This window comes from Aethalodelphis obliquidens, unplaced genomic scaffold, assembly GCF_003676395.1.
Source record: "Aethalodelphis obliquidens isolate GAN/ISIS:26980383/991018 unplaced genomic scaffold, ASM367639v1 scaffold21, whole genome shotgun sequence".
Classification (NCBI taxonomy): Eukaryota; Metazoa; Chordata; class Mammalia; order Artiodactyla; family Delphinidae; genus Aethalodelphis; species Aethalodelphis obliquidens.
The window spans coordinates 8923706-8937950 of record NW_020837965.1 but is presented as its reverse complement, the minus strand read 5'-3'; the positions used below and the strand labels follow the sequence as shown (position 1 = coordinate 8937950).

Genomic DNA, 14245 nt, shown 5'->3' with positions numbered 1-14245 from the left:
CAGAGGCTCAGGCCTGACACCCGGCTGGAGAACCAACACTCTGTCAGCTGAAAATTGTGCTCCTGCTATTTTGCTGGCTGGTCCTTTTCTGTCCTTTTTCCTGTCTTCTTTATCTCCATGACCTTCTGGGCAAGGGGGAGAGCAACACTACTTAAGTGTGAGGAGCTCCAAGGTGCTGGCTCTGCTAGCTATGCTGCTGCTCGTTGTCATTATTCTTGATCTGGTACAGGGACCATCAACCCATGGCCTGGGACTTAAGAAAATCACCTTTTGTCCTCTCAAATTTAATACGCACAATTTAACATGTATTTTCTATCTCATTTTTCCCAGTGAAGTCATAATCAAATTTTCATAGTAATTAGAGCAACACACATAGATTAAACATTACCTTCTACCTTGTCTTCATATAAATAGATGAGCAACAACCTAATACTGTCTTCCTCAATTAACATCCCCTTTTCCTGTTATTGAAGCATCATTTAATTGTGCATACAATGCCATAAATATATCTTAGAAAATACAGACCTTCAAGAATAGTAAAAAAAAAAAAAATCTTAACATCCTTGTATCTATCCATCCATCTATATGTGTATATCACCACAATTGCCCACATTTCCTATTTCAAGTATGAGGATTGGTCATAAGTGACTATGTTGAAAATATTTTCATGTCCTTTAAGATATATCAGAATTAAAAGTTTCTCTCCCTCAATTATTTATAAGTATTTTTTAAATGAATAAATAAATGAATACATGATTTAAAATTCAGAAGAATATTACCTGTTAGATTTCAAGCTCCATGGGATAAGAAACATTTCTCTCATGCATTGAATAGCACAATGACATCACTTGATAGGATTTCTGGTATAAATAAAGTAAGGAATTAACTAGGTTTAGCATTTTTAATCTACCTACTATTCAGTATGTCTATAAATTAATGAGACTACATTTAAAAAACAAGTAGAAAATTATGCTTCTAAATATACAGTAGTAAAATCCCCAATACCTAATATAATTCCCTAAAAGAAATATTGACATATAATAAATGCTTAACAAATGAGAAATAGTTTGTTGAATCTAACTATTTCCTCCTCTGTTTACACATTTATCTCACTGATAACATTTTTTCCAAAATATTTTATCACTTCTCTTTGGAATTATTTTTAGAGTTATATTATTTATTTAATTATGTGATTACTTACAGAACACTAGTATAGTTTACTACCAATGGATAGCTATCCATCTGTCTACCACTATCTAGCTAGTTAGCTATATATAAACCTATCTAGCTATCTATAAATCTATCATCTACTACCAATGGATATCTATCCATCTGTCTACCACTATCTATCTAGCTAGCTAGCTATAAATCTATCTATAAATCTAGCTATCTATAAATCTATCATCTATCTATGCATCTATGTCTATAATGTTATGAGAAATGCTTATCCGGAAATTTATTTTTTGTGTCTATTATTTAGTATTGTGTCATAATGGTATATATTACATGAATTGCCCCCATTTCAGATTGGAATAATAGCATCAGTTGAGATACATTTGTATGGCAGGGTAAATATAAATAACAGAAAAGAGAAGTATGAACAGAAACATTTAAACCTACATATGCATATATATATATATACAATGTTGCTTATCATTCTGTACGTCACAAAATTGTTTCTGATGTCTCACATAGATAATTAAGCCAATAGAATATATCATGTTTTATATATAGACACATTAAACATTCAAAATAAATATTTCATTATATAAATTAAAAAAATAATGTTACTACATCAGGAAGTATTTAATTGATAGATATCTAAAATTATTGGAGAGTTTTGGGTATTTAAGGGGAAAAACTATTAGGACTTTAAATACTAATGACTACTTGTTTCAACACCAGAACAATATTTAATATTCTATTTACCTTTCTAAATTAGAGAAGAGTGACAGAGAAAAATACAGTGATATTTACAAATCCTTTAAAAAAGGTCATGTTTACTGAGATTTGTTAGTTATATTTTTGTGATTTATTACAGCAATATAGACTTGAAAAAATTCAAAATCTTAAGCTTCTTTAGGATCACGGTAAGTACCCCCTTTCCTGATCATCATCTAACTTTGCCCCTCATTAATATCAAATGGATTGAAGTTCACTTTTATTTTTCACCAGAAGATTTTATTCATCAAAAGTTGATTATTTTGTAACTGTTTTATCTTTATAATAGAAAATTAAATTTATCTCTGTACTCAAAAGAAAAAGAAAGAGAATTTGATTCAAAGGATCCTAATTTTCAATAATTTTACCTATTGAATGTAATCATTGAAAAGGTCATTAAATCAAAAGTAATCATTGAAAAGGTAACTAAACTCAATGTCCATTTAAAGCAAAGTCACATGGCCTGTTTTGAATACATTGCCCACTTCGGCTACAAGGACCTTGAATAAAAATCTTTATGCCTGAGAGAGAAGTCTGAGGAAAATTAACCATGGGCTAATCCATTGAACAACATGATTTCAAGGATAAATTGCATCAGTTAACTGAGAATCCAATAAATCATATTTGCTGGAATCAGATTATATATTGGATGGACTCATATACAGATTCACTATTTATATAAAAACTAGAAACAAAAAATATTGGTAAACTTAGTTTACACTGCTGATGTGAAGTTAATAGTAATTTTCCAGCAAGGAACAAGTGAGTATGGTCTCTGTTCTACCTTTGTGAAATATGTTCCTGGGTGAGCCACTCTTTGTCATTCTTTCCTTAGTGTGTTTTAATGACTTTAGCCTCTCTTAAAATTTACAATTAGCATAATGATTTCTTTACTAGTTCTTCTCGCTACTGTTTACATATCCTTATTAAATAAAGTTTCCTTTTTTTTACAGCTGTTTTTAACCAAAACTTTTATCATTAGAATTTTGTTTCACCTAGAGGTAACAAATTTTCTCTGAAAGCAGTTCTACATGCTCTCTCTTTCTCTGACTTCTGTAATCTGTTGAGATTACCTGCTATGAATCTGTGACTATTTCTCAATGTTCTTTTTGCTCTGTCATTGAATTCATTTTCTTTCAATTTTGGGCATCTGCAATTTTTTTGTTCACTTGTTTCATAGCCTGTACTATTCCTGACATTAATTCTAGGTACAATGGGTAGAGTTATTTATTTCACTTTTGAAGATTAATTATTTTGACAGAAATAACACACTTTACAGTATAGTTAGACTGGATAAAACCAAAATATTTATTTCAATAATTTAACAAATATAAATGGCATGATTTTTACTCATTCAGTCTTCATAGCAAGCCTGTGAGATATATGCAATTATTATCCTTTTTTTTTTTTCAGATGAGATAACTGAAGCTCAGAGAGCTTGCATGAATTGCTCAAGATAACACAGCTAGAAAGTAGAAGAACTGAGATTTGATCCCAGGAATGTAAAATTCATGCTCTTAAGCACTATGCAATGCATGCCCTCTCAGTTAAATAAATAACTCATCTTAAGGAGAAACTTCATAGAGCAAATTTACCATTCATAAATACTTGTTAATGATGTTACAGCACTATTTTATCAGAAATATTTGCCATCAACAATATAAGTGGAAATTATTCCTTTGTTATTGTGTGTTCAATGACATAAATAATAAAAATATAATAATAATAATATATAACAAACTTAGAGGCTAAAACAACACACATTTATTTTTTCATGTTCTCCATGGGTCAAAGTGCAGGCACATTTTTTTTTTTAACATCTTTATTGGGGTATAATTGCTTTACAATGGTGTGTTAGATTCTGCCTGATAACAAATTGAATCAGTTATACATATACATATGTTCCCAAATCTCTTCCCTCTTGCATCTCCCTCCCTCCCACCCTCCCTGCAGTCACAAAGCACCGAGCCGATATCCCTGTGCCATGCGGCTGCTTCCCACTAGCTATCTACCTTACGTTTGTTAGTGTGTATATGTCCATGACTCTCTCTCGCCCTGTCACAGCTCACCCTTCCCCCTCCCCATATCCTCAAGTCCGTTCTCCAGTAGGTCTGTGTCTTTATTCCTGTCTTACCCCTAGGTTCTTCATGACATTTTTTTTTCTTCTTAAATTCCATATATATATGTGTTAGCATATGGTATTTGTCTTTTTCTTTCTGACTTACTTCACTCTGTATGACAGACTCTAGGTCTATCCACCTTATTACAAATAGCTCAATTTTATTTCTTTTTATGGCTGAGTAATATTCCATTGTATGTATGTCCCACATCTTCTTTATCCATTCATCCGATGATGGAGTGCAGGCACAATTTATCTGGCTCCTCTGCTCAGGGTCTCACAAAGCTGCAATCAATGTGTTAGCTGAGCTATGTGCTCATCTAGATGCTAAAATTGAGAACTGCTTTGTAGTTCTCTCAGGCTGCTGGCAAAATCCAACCTCTTGCAATTATTGAACTGAGGTCTCCACATTTTTGCTAACTGCCAGGTCCTCTATGCTACCCTCCATTCCTTGCCATATGACCCTTTCAATAGGAAGTTTACAACATGTATGTTTGCTTCATAAAATAATCATGGGGGTGATTTCCCATCACCTTTGCTGTATAAAATAACCTAACCAAAAGTGTGACATTCTTTTGCCTTTGCCATATTCTATTGGTTAGAATCAATTCACTGGTCCCACCTTGTAGTCAAGAAAAGATTTCACAAATTCCTGGGTACCAGAAGGTGGGAAAACATTGTGGCATTCCACTGCCTGCTACAATCATTATGACCATTTTAAATACTGATACCAAATAATTCTATACCTTGGTTTGAATTAAGGTGAAGAATTTGGGGGATAGTAACCCCCTTTCATGATACCTTTTCAATCTGAGTGACCAGCTGCAAACTTTTTAACATTCTTTGGAGAGGCCAACATCATAACTTTTGTATATTAGTGTATATCATTGGTACAGGATTGATCAGATTTCCTCAGTCTTACAGCCCTAATTTTCAAGTACCCACTCATCAATTTATCCAATGAGGAGAACATTTCCTCCTGAAGCGCTGTTCCTCTGTCAGTCTTCCAAGTGACAGAGCTAAAGGGAATAGCAATTACAGTTACTTCATAGCATACTGGAAACAAGAAACTGTAAGCAGAATATATTTCAACTTTGATTGCTTTATTGATGGTTGCTCAGTGATCGACCTACACGCAATTGATCTGGGCAACCCCACAGTACTCAGTCTATGCATTTAATTGAGATTTTAGTGAATAAAACCTAATGTATTGAGCATGATTTAAGGGGAAAAAAAAGGATCCTTCTTGAACCTGTCCCCTATTAAATTTGAACGGTTCATGATGCTACTTAAGTTACTTTTCATGCCACTCACTTTTAACTATGCCTCTACCCATAGGGCTATGATAGCTTCAGATTTAAATTCCAGCTGTATATTTTTTTCTATTTATAACAGCTTAAGAAACTCTTACAAGTCTAGGATTAAGAGAGTTTGAAAGTAGCTATTGAGATACTACAATTAAAAATTAGGTAAAAAAAATATTTTCTGTGTGGAAAGACACACATGGTAAAATAACAAGAAACTATATATATTAAATAAATTATATTTCTTTGACAAGGAAATGAGTACAGGTACATAAGAATATGGAATTCAGGGCAGTTAAAAAATATGAATATGATTCTTTGTTGCATCTTTTGCAAGGATGAAGACTGTTCTCAGGATTAAGACTGTCCACATTCCAGATGATGTCTACATCACTCTGAAGGGATGCACAATTCCAGAGGAATCTTGTGGAAGGACTTCAATCACATCAATGTAGAACTCAGTCTCCTTGGAAAGAAAAAGAAGAGGCTCCAGGCTACAAAGGGTGGGGAAATAGAAAGCAACTCGTTTCCGTCTGTAATATCTGTAGTCATGTACAGAACATGACCAAGGGTGTCGGTCTATTCTAAGATGAGGTCTGTGCATGCCAATTTCACCATCAATGTCGTTCTTCAGGAGAATGGGTATCTTGCTGAAATCCAAAATTTCTTTGGCAAAGAATACATCTACTGGACTTGGATGAAGCAGGAGCTGCTTGTTCGGTATCTCATGCCCAAAAAGATGAGTTGATTTTTTTTTTTTTTTGGATGAGTTAATTCTTGAAGGAAACAACACTGAACTTCTATTAAATTTAACTGCTTTGATTCAGCAAACCCCAACAGTTAAAAGAAAAGATATCAGATAAATTTTGGATGGTATCTACATTGCTGAAAACGGAACAATTCAGCAGGGTTATAAATAAAATCTAAGTTTTCCAGCTACAGAAACAGCAAGATGCCAGATAATTCCTCAGACTTATTTGTAATATTTTAAAGATGCAAGAAAAGCCATGTATTGAAAAAAAATACTAATGTGTTTATGCTATAATCATACATTTAATGCTTAATATATTATTAAACACAGCCTGAGGCAAAAGTTCTGCTCTAAAGATTAGAAAGGCCATTTCAGGGAGCAAAAATATCCAGTGACTAAGCTGGCTTTGTGCAATTACATGTTCAATCATCAGTTGGCATAACATTTTATTTATTTATTTACTTATTTTTAACATCTTTATTGGAGTATAATTGCTTTACAATGGTGTGTTAGTTTCTGCTTTATAACAAAGTGAATCAGTTATACATACACATATGTTACCATATCTCTTCCCTCTTGCATCTCCCTCCCTCTCACCCTCCCTATCCCACCCCTCTAGGTAGTCACAAAGCACTGAGCTGATCTCCCTGTGCTATGCGGCTGCTTCCCACTAGCTATCTATTTTACATGGCATAACATTTTAAAAAATGTGATACTACTTCAAGTGTGTGACAGAGACTGCTTGATAATGATTGATACAGAGATGGATTTTTTTTTTTTTTTTTTTTTTACAGGATGCTTAGGGCCTAAAATTTACTGCTTGTTCTTTAGTCTGGGGACTTCAGCCTGTGGTCTCAGTGGTATCCTTAATGATAAAGACAAAGAAAAATCACATCAATATACTTTGTGTTTCACAAAGAGTTTACTTATTAGATCTTCAAAATGAGTCTAGAAAGGCATTTATTTACTGTCTATTTAAAAAAATAAATTCGGGGCACCCAGAATTTGAAGATATAACCCAGTTTCCATGAATCCAGACACGATATTTTTTAAGAGAACATAAAAATTAAAATGGTTATCACCCAACAGATTTCAAGAATCACATCTCAATATTGTGTTAAGACATGTGGCACCATAATTTTGGAATTCTAGACATTTTGGAATCCTAAAAATTGAGTTAAAATTATGGTTTCACTGTTTATCAGATCTGGCAAATTAGGATTGTTTCTTGGCATTTCTGTGTCTTAAATGCATCTTCTGCCAAATGAAAAATAGAATATATATATAATACAATATAGATGTACTTATTAAAATAGAGTATTTATACAATTCATATGGTTGTTCCAATTTGAAAACAAAAAATAGTTGCTCAAAAACAATTTCAACGCAAGTGAGTTAATAAACAGAACTCCCATTAATTGTAATCCACTGTAACACGGAAAGGTACACTTCTAGAATGTTGTGCTTGGATTATAGCATTATTAAAACCAGATCATATCACTTTGATATCTAGAAAATTTATCCTACAAACTGTATTGCACTTAGCTGAAGGACAATATTCATGCCTTTTGATTGCTTTACTCCCAGTAAGATCTACCATGATGTTCTACTTATGGTGATTTAGAGAATGACGTCTGTGTGGTAACTCTATTTTTAACTATTTGAGGAACTACCAAATGGTTTTCAACAAAGGTAGCATCTTTTTACATTCCTACCAGCAATATATAAGTGTTTCAATTTCTCCACATCTTCACCAACACTTGTTATCTTCTGTTTATTGATTATAGCTATTTTAGTAGATGTGAATTGCATTTCCCTAATGGTTAATGACTTCAAGCATTGTTTCATGTGCCTATTGACCATCCATATATAGATATAGATATAGATATAGATGAAATGTCTTTTCAAATACTTTGTCAATTTTTAAATTAGATTATTTTATCTTTTTATGGTTGAATTCTAAAGATTCTTATGCATCCCAGACATTAATTTCTTATCAAATATATGATTTATATATACGTTTTTTTGTATTCTATAGTTTGTCATTTCACTTTCCTGATACTGCCCTTTGATATATAAAAGTTTTTGACTTTGATAAGTTCAATTTGTCTATTTTTTCTATTTTTGCTTGTACTTTTGCTGTCACATCTAAGAAACCGTTGGCTATTTCAAAGTCACGAAGATTTACACCTATATTTTCTCCTATGAGTTTTATAGTTTTTTTAAACTATTTTACTTTAAGTTAATTTGTACATTCTGCATGAAATAGGGATCCAAATTCATTCTTTTATATGTGGATTTCTGATGATTCTAGCACCATTTGTTGAAAAGGCTTTCCTTCCCTGCCTTGAATGTTCTTGGCACTCTTTTCTTAAATAAAATGTCAATAAATATGTATTTATTTCTACATCCCCAATTCAATTCTATTGTTCTGTGTGCCCATACTTATGCTAATACCACATGTCTTAATTATCAAGGCTATGTGGTAAATTTTTAAGTACTCTGAGTTCTCTCTATTCTTTTTTTTGAAGATTGTTTTGGCTATTCTGGCAAACTTACTAATCCATATGAATTTTAGAATAAGCATGTCTATTTAAAAAGAAGTCATTGGCATTTTTTAAAATAAATTTGTTTACTTATTGGTTGCATTGTGTCTTTGTTGCTATGCACGCGCTTTTCTCTAGTTGCGGTGAGTGGGGGCTACTCTTTGTTGTAGTGTGGTGGCTTCTCCTGTTGTGGAGCATGGGCTCTAGGCATCTGGGCTTCAGTAGTTGTGGCATGCGGGCTCAGGAGTTTTGGTTCACAGGCTCTAGATAGAAGGCTCAGTAGTTTTGTGGTACACGGGCTTAGTTGCTCCACAGCATTTGGAATCTTCCTGTACCAGGGCTCGAACCCATGTCCCCTGCCTTGGCAGGCAGATTCTTAACATCTGTGCCACCAGGGAAGTCCCTCATTGGTATTTTGATAGGGATTATGTTGAATCTATACATCAGTTTGGAGAGTATTTCCATCTTAACTGCATTAAGTCTTCCAATCCATGAACACAGATGTCATTCTATTTATTTAGGTTTTCTTTAATTTATTTCAACAAATTTCTGTATGTATCATTGCATACATCTTGAACTTTGGATAAATTCATTCCTAAGCATTTTATCTTTGATAATAATTTTATTCAAGCTGTTTTCTTGATTCCACTTTCAGTTGTTCATTGTGAGTGTATAAAATACTGTGCATCTTTGTATACTGATCTTATAGCCTGGAATCTGGCTGTCTTCATTTATTGTCTCTAACTGTATGGTGTGTGTGTGTGTTTGTATGTGTGTGTGTGTTTCTTAGCATTTTCTCTATAAGATTATGACATCTGTGAAAAGAGATAATTTATTTCTTCCTTTTCCATCTGGATGCCTTTTATTTCATTTTCTTCCCTAATTGCCTTGGCTAGAAACACCAATACAATGTTGAATAGAAATAACAAGAGCAGGCATCCTTGTGTTGTTCTTGATCTTAGGGAGAAAGTTTTCACTCTTTCATCATTAAGTATAATGTCAGCTGTGGATTTATCATTGGTGAATTTGACTGTGTAGCAGAACTAAACCTCTATTCCTAGTTTGCTGAGTGTTTTTATGATGAAAGGATGTTAGTCTTGTCAAATGAGTTTTCTGCATCTATTGAGACGGTTAAGTTTCTTCAATTGTTTTTGTTCTTTATTTTATTAATACAGTTTATTACATTAATTTTTGTATATTATATCAACCTTATATTTCTGGAATAAATCCCATTTGGATACGCTATATAATCCTTTTAATATGCAGCTGGATTCAATCTGCTAGTATTTTGTCAAAAAGTTTTGCATCTATATGCATAAGTGATATTGTGCTGTAGCTTCTTTTCTTCTAATGTCTTTGCCAGGTTTTGATATCATGGTAACACTGGCCTCATAGGATGAGTAAGGAATTCTCTCGTCTTCTATTTTTTAAGAGTTTGTGAAGAATTGATGCAAATTCTTCTTTAAATATTTAATAGAATTCACAAACAAAGCCATTTCTACTTGAACATTTTTGGGGGAATTCTATTTTTTTAGTTTTTATTTTTTGTAAATGCAAGCTCTTTACTTGTTAGGAGCCTATTCAGATTTTCTATTTCTTCTTGTGTCAGTTTTGGTAGTTTGTGTCTTTCTAGGAATTTGTCCATTTTAATAAGGTTATCTAATTTGTTGGCATATTACTGTTCATTGTTCACCTAAATTCTTTTTTTTTTTTTTAATTTGTACATTGGGTAGTAACATCCCCTCTTATATTTTTTTTATTTTAGTAATTTAAAAATTTTTTATTTGATCAGTCTAGATATAGTTGGCCAGTTTTGTTGATCTTTACAAAGAAACAACTTTTGACTTTATTGATATTCTCTGCTGTCTATTGACCTGTCTTCTTGTCTATTGCTTGTTGATCACCATACTGCATTTTTCATTATAGTTGTATTTTTGATACTTTCTTTTAGTTCTTCAGACATGGTTTCCTTTAGCTCCTTAACCACATTTTAAATAGTTGATTAAAGTCTTTGTCTAACAATTTCAACATGACTACCTCAGGGAGAGTTTCTATTTATTCTCTCCTATCTCCAATGTTTGTTTTCATCACTGTTTATTGTAGTTGCTGTCTTTCCTAACTTTTCAGGACTGATTCTGTAAACTATGTATTCCTTGTCATTTGTGGCCACTGAGGTTTTTCCTTGGTTATCTTAGTGGTTAGAGATTTCCTTAAATTTCTGAAATTAATAAATCTCTCCATTTTATTGAGATGTCTGTGTGCATGCCATGGCATGCTTTTATCACTCTGTCTTGGCCTTTAATTTCTGTTTATGCAGAGTTTCAAGATCATTTGTAAGTGAGATATTAGGGCCTTCTCAAGTCTTTCCTAGGCATCTACACAGGTCCATAAATATGCATGGCATTCTAGACCCCCAGCAATACATCAGAGCTTATCAAAGGCTTTATGATATCTTATATAGACTAAACTGTGTTCCTCCACAATTCACATGTTGAAGCCCTACCCCCCTATATGATTATATCCAGAGATAGGCTCTTTGGAAAGTAAACTTAAATCAGGTCATAAGGGTGGGGTCCTAATTTGGTAAGAATGTGGGCTTCTAAGAAAAATAAGAGAGAGAAATAAAGATCTCTCTCGCTCTCTCTCTTTGCCATATGAGGACATAGTGAGAAAGTGGCTTTCTGCAAGCCAGGAAGAGCACTCTCAATGGAAACCAACCATGCTGGCACCTGAATCTTAAACTTCAAGCCTCTAGAACTGTGAGGAAAAAAACAAAAATTTCTTTTGTTTAAGATACCTAGTCTATGTTATTTTATTAGGGTAACAACTTATTCTGCAGCTTTTCCTTTTAAGCTTTTTTGAGCAGTCTATTATTTGGCCCAAATTTTATCCTTTACCTGCAGAAACTGAAACATTAAAATACTTACCTATAATTATTTTTTTAAAAAATGAACTCAGAAGAAACTTTAGTACTGCATGAGTTTGAGTCATGTTTAAAAAGACAGACTTTTCAAGTGGAGTATTTCCAGGGAATGGACAAATAATAATTTCATTTTTGTTTCAGAATGAGGTTTTGAAAAAGCTGGAGCTTTGTGCTTTTCCTTTTGGTACTTCTTTTTAGTTGACTTGTTATTTTACAAGTCTATTCCTGGGCTGGATAGAAGGGAACAGAGCTAGAGCAAGTTAAAATACTATAAAGCTCACTGTTAATATCAACATTCAGCAGTTTTTAAAATAAGTGTTGCTGCAAGCATTTGGTTAATTTTCATAGTTTTGAAAAAGTTAATTCTGACAGTTTTTGACAGATTTTTTCATTGTTTTTTTCTTTTTTCTTTTTTTTTTTTTTTTTACAGCAGGTCCTTGTTATCTATTTTAAATGCAGCAGTGTGTACATATCAATCCCAAACTCCCAATCTATCCCTCCCCACCACCTTTCCCTCCTGTTACCATAAATTCATTCTCTAAGTCTGTGAGTCTCTTTCTGTTTTGTAAATAAGTTCATTTGTATCATTTTTTTTTTTGGTTCTGCATATAAGCAATATCATATGATATTTGTCTTTTTCTGTCTGACTTACTTCACTTAGTATGAAAATCTCCAAGTCCATCCATGTTGCTGCAAATGGCATTATTTTATTCTTTTTAATGGCTTTGTATTCCATTGTATATATGTACCACATCTTCTTTATCCATTCATCTGTCAATGGACATTTAGATTGCTTCCATGTCTTGGCTATTGTAAATAGTGCTGCAATGAACATTGGGGTGCATGTATCCTTTTGAACCATGTTTTTCTCTGGATATATGCCCAGGAGTAGTATTGCTCGATCATATGGTAGCTCTATTCTTAGTTTTTTTTAAAAGAACTTCCATACTGTTCTCCATAGTGGTTGTTCCAATTTACATTCCCAGCATCAGTGTGGAGGGTTCTTTTCTCCACACCCTTTCCAGCATTTATTGTTTGTACATTTTTGATGATGGCCATTCTGACTTGTGTGAGGTGATATCTCATCGTAGTTTTGATTTGCATTTCTCTAATAATTAGCGATGTTTGAGCATCTTTTCATGTGTCTCTTGGTCATTTATATGTCTTCTTTGGAAAAATGTTTATTTAAATCCTCCACCCTTTTTTTTGATTGGATTGTTTGTTTTTTGGTTATTGAGCCACATGAGTTCTTTGTAAATTTTGGGGACTAATCCCTTGTCAGTCACATCTTTTGCAAATATTTTCTATGGTTCTGTGGGTTGTTTTATTGTTTTGTTTGTGGTTTCCTTTGCTGTACAAAAGCTTTTGAGTTTAATTAGGTCCCATTTCTTTATTTTTGTTTTTATTTCCATTACTCTGGGAGAATTGAAAAAGATATTGCTGTGATTTATGTTAAAGAGTGTTCTGCCTATGTTTTCCTCTAAGAGTTTTATAGTATCCCATCTTACATTTAGGTCTTTAATCCATTCTGAGTTTATTTTTGTGTATGGTATTAAAGAATGTTCTTGTTTCTTTTTTTTTTTTTTTTTCAGTATGCGGGTCTCTCATTGTTGTGGCCTCTCCTGTTGCAGAGCACAGGCTCTGAATGCGCAGGCTCAACAGCCATGGCTCACAGGCCTAGCTGCTTTGCGGCAAGTGGGATCCTCCCAGACCAGGGCATGAACCCGTGTCCCCTGCATCGGCAGGAGAACTCTCAACCACTGTGCCACCAGGGAAGCCCTCTTGTTTCATTTTTTTACATGTAGCTGCCCAGTTTTCCCAGCAGCATTTATTGAAGAGACTGTCTTTTCTCCATTGTATAATCTTGCCTCCTTTGTCATAGATTAATTGACCATAGTTTAAGAAGGGTCAAATTTTCAGAGGTCCTTATATCACCATTTTTGCTTATGAAATTCTGTTATTTATTTTTTAATGTGTTCCTAATATTTCAAGATCTAGAATTCTAGCTTCTCCATAAAATTTGGAAATCTAACAGTACTGTGCCTATAATATCAGAAGGTTAAGGAAAGTATGGTGATAACTGAGCTGTGCTTTTTATTTTATTACATTTATTCTTTGTTAACTGTATCTCTCCAGCCCTCCTTTTGTTATTCAGCTGGTCCCTGTCAGTTCTGAACAATCACCATAAATTATTGCTGGAATACATTAAGTGATATTATATTGTAATAAGTAATATTATAATGAACTCACTTTTCTAGGACAAAAATCAAAATTTTCAAAAAATGACATTCTCCCTTTTGAATATTATTAGGGAATGTAAAAACATATATATTTAGAAGTATATGTAAATTTGTCTAAAATTAAAGGATAGTTTTTTTAAAATCCCTTTTCTCTCTTTTTTTACCATCTGACTCTCATGCAGGTCTGTAATCTAAATTCAAACAACCTGTTTCTTTTGAAAAATCTTAACCAAATAATTTAATTTAAAATGATCCTAGATTTGTAGTGCCTCCAGATAGTCAAATGATAGCAAAAAATCCTTTCCAGAGTAACTCTACTTTAACATATGCTCACCATATTTCTACAGATTCTCTAAAGAATATGACCTCATAGTCAAAAATCACAAATCAGCTAAGGAAATGAAGCAAATGATTTACAGCT

The 14245-nt window shown here is 33.1% G+C and overlaps 1 pseudogene; it reads left to right on the top strand.

Annotated features, from left to right (window-relative positions):
- Positions 1 to 5702: 5702 nt before the first annotated feature.
- Positions 5703 to 6384, top strand: LOC113627761 (60S ribosomal protein L9 pseudogene; annotated as a pseudogene).
- The last annotated feature ends 7861 nt before the right edge of the window (positions 6385 to 14245 follow it).